Source organism: Nelumbo nucifera, chromosome 3, assembly GCF_055504915.1.
Source record: "Nelumbo nucifera cultivar China Antique chromosome 3, China Antique-T2T, whole genome shotgun sequence".
NCBI classification, from domain to species: Eukaryota; Viridiplantae; Streptophyta; class Magnoliopsida; order Proteales; family Nelumbonaceae; genus Nelumbo; species Nelumbo nucifera.
Genome location: NC_142651.1, coordinates 61,106,757 through 61,114,708, shown reverse-complemented (window position 1 = coordinate 61,114,708; position 7,952 = coordinate 61,106,757).

Below are 7,952 nucleotides of genomic sequence, written 5' to 3'. Positions count from 1 at the left end.
AAATTTGTACTAGCAACAAACTTGAGACCAAGCAAAAGTAATTTAGAATTTAACTCAATCCGTTTGCACTCCCATGAATTTACTCCAACAGAAATGAAATTTACACTGCAAACTAACTGAGCATAGAAAATTAAGCAAAGTAGCAAACCATGTTGAAAAGTTAAAAAAAAAAAAAAAAAAAAAAAAAACACACACACACATTGAAAATGGTTTAGCCGGTTTTTAGGGCCAATTGAACCAACCATAAAGATGGTGAACCCTATGAAAATAGACAAAAAATTAACTACAAAATACATATATAGATCATTTTCGAAAGAAAATAATTATTTTTTATTTATATATTGTTAAGAAATATTCAATCTTTTGACCAATGTAAGTTATATCTAATTCCATTGACTTGGGTGTTAAAAATCTTTTAAGATTATTGAAAATTATCGGCTCTTGAATATAGGCCCCACACGGTTACCAAGTGCATTTGTCCAAATATTTTTTATCATTAATTTATCTAATTAAGTTAAATAATTGACCATTTTTACTCATATATTTTATTATTAGAAGGGTAATTTTATCCAATAATTGTTCTGTAACTTTTTCCTAGATGGAAAAGATATTTATCAACCATGTGAAAGAATCGATTTATCGTAAACCCTCCAATTACAGAAAAATGAGGGTAAATTAATTGATCAACTGTTATGGGCCCGTGCGTAGGATCTCGTCATGAGGCGGTTTGTGGGGAAAACTCCTTGCCTTCCCTTGCCCTTCCCTTTGCGAGTTGACCCTATGGTGGCGGACTGAGGGGTGATTTGTTCAAGAGATCACCTAACTCTCTTTGCTCTCTTTCTTGACTGAAATTTCGATACCTTTATTGAATAAAATCAGCTCCTTAAATAGGAGATTACAAGAGGGTTTCCTTCTTGTATTCGGCTAAGGTGGTCCCTCTCTTATCGCAACTTAAACTTCTTTCGAAACTCAAACTCTTACTTCTAAGGGGAACACAAAAATAGGGGATAAGGGAAAGGTACAGCTGGTGTTGGCGAGCAGGGCTGCTGTGGCTGGATAAGTGTGGGCCCACCCGGATGAGCTATCGTGTGGGCCCCGCTCTACCGTTGGCGCGTGCATCTCACCTTGCTGCTGCTATGAGGTGCGTGCTGCTGCCGTGTGGTGCGTGCCGCTACCGTGTGGTGCGTGCTGCTGTCGAGTGCTGCTGACGTGCGGTGTGTGCTACTGCTGGGCGGTGCGTGCCGCTAGACGTGCGGCGGGCAGACTATACCGCGACACGCTGCCGGGCGGTGCGTGCCACTAGGCGCGCTGCTGCCTGTGGTTGCGACGCAACGTGTTGCCGGATGTCGTGTCCATAACATTACACTCCTCCTGGACAACGAGCTTGTCCTCAAGCTCAAGGTCGGGGTAGGCGTTGTGCGGGTTGGTCCAGGGAATCCAAGTGGCCTCCGCTGATGGTAGTTCGTCCCAGTCTACTAGAACCTCGAAGGTGCCCTGATTGATGCGTGACCGGACAAGAGCTCTAGGTTGGAGGATGGGTCTGCCGTCCTTGAGAGGGGGTAGAGGAGGCACTTGCGTTGGGGGAGTCCTTGTAAAAGGCTTTAGTAGGGACACATGGAAGACGTCATGGATTTTGTTGTGCTCTAGCAGTTCAAGTTGATAAGCAACCTTCCCGATCTGTCGAAGAACCTTGAAGGGCCCGTAAAACCTTGGGGTCAGCTTTTGGGGGCCCCGTCGCTTGAGGGAGAGCTGCCAGTAGGGCTGGAGCTTTAGCCAAACGAACTGTCCTGGCTGGAAGGTGACCTCGCGGCGGTGCTGATCGTAGGCTATCTTCATGCGTGCCTGTGCCTGCTGTAAACGTAAGGAGACTTCAATCAGCAGGGCGTCGCGGTCTTGGAGGCTGCGGTCTACTTCTTCCAACCGTGTTGAACCCGGTTCGTAGGAGAGAAGACGAGGAGGGTCTCGCCCATACACCACGCGGAAGGGAGTCATGCCAAGGGACGAGTGGTAGGATGTGTTATAGCAGTATTCGGCCCAAGGAAGGCAGTCCACCCAGCGTCGTGGTTGGTCCCCTACGAAGCAACGGAGGTACATTTCTATGGTGCGATTGACAACCTCCATTTGCCCGTTCGTTTGTGGATGATAGGCGGAGGAAAAGGCTAGGGTCGTGCCCTATAATTTGAATAGCTCCTTCCAGAAGGTGCTGGTGAAGACTGCATCCCTGTCACTGACGATGGACTCGGGCAGCCCATGTAGGCGGAAGATGTGTGTGAAAAAGGCATGGGCCACAGAAACTGCGCTGTAGGGGTGGGACAATGGAATGAAATGAGCATATTTGGAGAAGCGGTCCACCACTACAAATAAGATGGATTTCCCACCGACTTTAGGCAAACCTTCAATGAAGTCCATAGAGATATCGGCCCAGATCTGCGTTGGGAGTGAAAGAGGCTGCAGGAGTCCTGCTGGGTGTAAGTTCTCCCACTTTTGTTGCTGACATACAGAGCAGTTCTGGAGGAAATCCCTAACCGAGCCTCGCATACCATGCCAATGAAAATCTGCACGGACGCGGTGTAGTGTCTTCTGAACCCCTTCATGGGTGGCGTTGTGGATGCTGGCGAGGATAGCTGGAATCAAGGGACAATCTATTGGGAGATATACCCTTCCTTTGTACAGCACAAGTCCCTCGTAGATGGTCCAGTTTGGTTTGGTTGTGCCAAACTGCAATTCTTGCACCAGGTCCCTCCACGTTGGTGATTGAGGCAACACGCTCCTTAGGTCCTCCAGTAGGGTCATGCAGGGCTGGGAGACTGCGTAGAGGTGTGCCGTGTCCTCTTCACGCCTAGACAGTGCATCAGTGGCCCGGTTAAAGACTCCCGCCTTGTGGTCTACGCGGAAGTCAAACCCTAGCAGTTTGCTTGCCCAGTGCTGTTGGGGTGGAGTAGTAAGCCGCTGCTCTAGAAGGTATTTGAGGCTGTAGTGATCTGTCTTAACAAAGAAGGGCTTGCCCCATGGATACGGCCTCCAGTGTTGGACGGCCTTGGTCAGTCCGATCAATTCGCGCTCGTAGGCCGGTAGCTTGAGGTGCCGATCTGCTAGTTTGCGGCTGAAGAAGGCTATGAGGTGCTCTTGCTGTTGCAGTACTGCGCCGATGCCTATGCCAGACGCATCACACTCCACCGTAAATTCTTAGTCAAAGTTTGGTAGTTGCAGCACAAGGGTAGTGGAGAGTGCGTCCCTTAGGTTTGTGAAGGCGGTGTTAGCTGCTTCATCCCATTGAAATGCCTTCTTCTTCAACATCTTGGTTAATGGGGCCGCCAGGAGTCCATAGTCCCTTACAAACTTGCGGTAGTATCCCGTGAGCCCCAAGAACCCGTAGAGAGCCCTAATGGTCTGAGGCTTGGGCCACTCCCGAATGGCTTGAATCTTGGAATTATCTACCGAGACTCCTTCCCTGCTGACTATATGGCCTAGGTAAAGGACCTGCAGCTCTCCAAAGGAGCACTTGGTTCATTTTAGGAAGAGCTTGTGTTGTCGTAGCAGCTCCAGAACTGTCCTTAGGTGACAAACGTGCTCCACCCACGAAGTACTATAAATTAAGATGTCGTCGAAAAATACTAGGACGAACCTGCGGAGGTGGGGCCGAAATACCTCGTTAATCAGGGCCTAGAATGTAGATGGGGCATTGGTGAGACCAAAAGGCATGACCAGGAATTCAAAGTGGTCGTGATGCGTTCGGAAGGCTGTTTTCTCCACATCTTTAGGGGCCATTCGGACCTGGAAGTAACCTGACCTGAGATCCAGCTTAGAAAAGTACTGAGACCCGTGGAGCTCATCTAGCAATTCGTCTACCACCGGGATCGGGAACTTGTCCTTGACGGTTCTACTGTTGATCTCCCTGTAGTCCACACAAAATCTCCAGGTGCCATCTTGCTTTGGCACCAACAAGACTAGTGAAGAGAATGGAGAGCGGTTGGGGCATATGATTCCCTGTTCTAGCATCTCTGTACACTGCCTCTCTATCTCGTCCTTCTGTAGGTGTGGGTAGCGGTACGGCCTCACGACAACGGGTCCTGCCCCTGGTATTAAGGGAATCCGATGGTCACATGACCGGCCAGGTGGAAGGCCCTTAGGCTTTGAGAACACGTCTGAAAAATCGGCAAGAAGCCTCTCCATCTCTGTAGTGTGCAAGGTGTCGCCATGGAGAGTATGCACCTGTGGTTTTCTTGCTCTCATCTTGGTTCCTTTCTAGGTGACCCGTTTCCCATGTAAGTCAAACATCATGGTCAAGGCACTAAAATCCCATAGGATAGGGCCGAGGGTGATGAGCCACTTAATTCCCAACACTATGTCGAACTCGTCTAGGGTCAGTACAAATAGATCTGTGAAGAATGGTTCAGAATCCACCTGGATTTGGACGTTTTGGCAGATCCCTGGATTGTGAACTCTCTCCCCATTTGCTATAGCCACCTGGAGCCGCGGTCTGTCTTCCATTGGTAGCTTCAGTTGGAGCGCAGCCTGCTTGCTGATGAAGTTGTGGGTGCTCCCTGAGTCAACCAGAATCCGTACCTGTTTTCCAGCCACCTGGGCCTACAGCTGCATGGTTTGGGAGTTTTGGACTCCAGTAATGGCATGGAGGGAGATCTCGGGTTCTAGTGCCGCTTGTTCCTCTTCTTCCTCCTCCAGTTCGTCTACCAGAAGGCAGAATAACCGCTTGCAACGGTGGCCGGCTAAGTACAACTCGTCACAGTTGAAGCATTGGCCCTTGGCTCAGCGCTCTGCCATCTCGGCCCTGGATAAGCGTCTGATGGGAGGTGCTGTCGTGCTGCTACCCATGCTAATTGCAGATCGTGTAGTGTTGTTGGTGAAAGGGCGTTGTCCCTGTTGGCAGCCATTGAAGGCCCTCCTGCGGTAGACCTTGGGTTTGCCCAAGTCGTTGCGGGACGCCCCATGCTGGACGGCCCTTGGCTGATCTGCAGCTTCCGCTCGAAGGCTCGGGCCAGATTCATTGCTATGACCAAGTTGGGTGGGCTCTGCATCTCCACATCAACTCTCAGAGGTTTAGATAGGCCGGCTGTGAACATATCCACCTACTGGTCTGGCCGAACTGAAGAGGCTCTGGCGAGAAGGGTCTGAAACTGCTGCTGATACTCCACGATGGTCCCGGTCTGCTTGAGGTTAATGAGCTCCCCCAAGGGGTTGCTCGTTAACGGGGGCCCGAACCGGAGGAGGCAATATGACTTGAACTGGCCCCAACTAAGGCTTGGTTCTTCCTGCCCCACTCGGTAGAACCAGAGCTGTGCTTCATCGGTCAAGTGAAATGCTGCCAGGCTGACCTTGTCCTTCTCTTCTGTGCGCTGATTGCGGAAGTATTGCTCACAGCAGTACAACCATCCAAGTGGGTCACCGCTGCCGCTGTATGAGGGGAACTCCAGACGACTGTATTTGGGTATGATTGCTGTTGTCGGTGTGTTGTTCTGTCGCTCATCGGAGCCCTCTGTCCGATCTGGGCGGCGGCTGTGGTTAGTGGCTGCCCCTTCAGGGCTCCCTTCCCTGGTGGAGAAGTATAACTCCAGTAGACGCCGAAGTTCCCTAACATCCTCTTTAACTTCTCTTACCTCCGCGTGATTTTCCACGAGACAATGTTTCAGCTCGTGAACCTTGGACGATAGCTGCTCCATGTCACCCATGACTCTTGGCTCTAATACCAAAATGTTATGGGCCCGGGCGTAGGATCTCATCACAGGGCGGTTTGTGGGGAAAACTCCTTGCCTTCCCTTGCCCTTCCCTTTGCGAGTTGACCCTATGGTGGCGGACTGAGGGGTGATTTGTTCAAGAGATCACCTAACTCTCCTTGCTCTCTTTCTTGACTGAAATTTCGATACCTTTATTGAATAAAATCAGCTCCTTAAATAGGAGATTACAAGAGGGTTTCCTTCTTGTATTCGACTAAGGTGGTCCCTCTCTTATTGCAACTTAAACTTCTATCGAAACTCAAACTCCTACTTCTAAGGGAAACACAAAAATAGGGGATAAGGGAAAGGTACAACTGGCATTGGCGAACAGGGCTGTTGTGGCCGGATAAGTGTGGGCCCACCTGGATGAGCTGTTGTGTGGGCCCCGCTCTACCGCTGATGCGTGCGTCTCACCTTGCTGCTTATGTGAGGTGCGTGCTGCTGCTGTGTGGTGCGTGCCGCTGCCGTGTGGTGCGTGCTGCTATCGAGTGTTGCTGCTGGGCAGTGCGTGCCGCTAGGCGTGCGGCGGGCAGACTGTACCGCGGCGCGCTGCCAGGCGGTGTGTGCAGCCTGTGCCACAGCGTGCTGCCGGGCGGTACGTGCCGCTAAGCACGCTGCTGCCTATGGTTGCGACGCAACGTGTTGTCGGGTGTCGTGTCCATAACATCAACTTTCCCATTGACCAACTTAATTACTACTTCCACTTACTAAAAAGCGAATTGGGGCTATTCCATTTAGGAGATTCACCTCTATTGGGTGAATTTTAATAATTTTCAAATCAAAATTACATGTTCTTGAGTATCATAGCATGACTTGCTGAGAGAGTACTGAGAGAGAGATTTGTGATGTATCCCGACTTTTAGTAGTTAATGGATGTGGACTTTCAAAAGATTAAAAAAAATGGTTATTAATTAATGCTTGAACAACAAAGGGGAACTTTCATTACTCAAAAAAGCTGAATTTCTTTGTTAATGAATTTGTTTTTGCCACATCAGAAAAACAGTACAAATTTTGCTGAAGTGGCAATTGTTTTTATTTTAAAAGATAAAATCATCCACATGTGAACACCCTTAATTTATAAATTCTTCTATCTAAGTTTGACTATAAAAGAAATTATGTTTGAACTGGTATTAAAAGGATGATTCAGTCCACCCAAACCTATATAATATATATATATATATATATATATATATATATATATATATATATGTATATACTTGTATTTTAAATAAAATAAAATATTTGTTATATGTTTTATGTGTCAGCATGTGCGACTGAGTCTGGATCATGACCCATCTTTAACACAATGTTTGTAGGTTGGTCTGGACCTACTCTGACCTCAAAACTCCATCTGGTCCATTAATAAAGGTAACTCAGATAACTAAGGGTACTTTGCAATTGGAATCGGAATAAAAATCTCTTGTTAAAATGGTCTATTTTCATAATCTATTTGATTCAAATAGAAATCAGAATCAGAATTTGAATAATCAGCTGAAATGAGATCTCCTTCCCAAGAGAAAAGAAGGGAGTGGCCATTCCCTCAAATAGGAAATTTCCGTGGGAATGTGATTCTAGTTCTATTCAATCGATCAGTTGGAATCAGAATGGAACGAGCCAATTGATTATAAGTGTGTTAAAAGAATAGATTAATGAAATAGGATCAATCAATCAATTTCATATAGTTGGGATAAGGCATAGATGATGATAACATCAAATATGGATTTCCCTGCTAACAAATCCAGTTGCAGCTGTGGTAATTTCATAGTTGAGTTGAAAAGACAAAGAGGAAAGACGTATTAGCCCTTTTTGTACGGGCCAATGAGTCAAATTAATTGGAATAAAGCCAAATTGAATCATCTACCCACAATAACCCTATCCAAACTTACCCATAGGACACCACAGCCGCACATGGGGAACAATATTCACCATTGAAAGGTCTATAAACCCCACTAGCCTAACAACATATGCTTCAAACCCTTTTTGAAATCCAATTATTCTTCAGTTACTCTGCACAACCAAAGACTTTTGGAGACCAACATTGATTTCTATTCGATGCCCTCTAATCAAAGTAGATTCCTAATTGAGGATTCTTGTGCATGTTAATCCACTTGGGAATTGGAATGACCTTATCATAGAGCATTCAGCTATACGCTACCCCCTCAAACCCAATTGCATGGAGTGGTGGTGGGACGAAAACCATCGAGGTTTGTGGTGCAAATT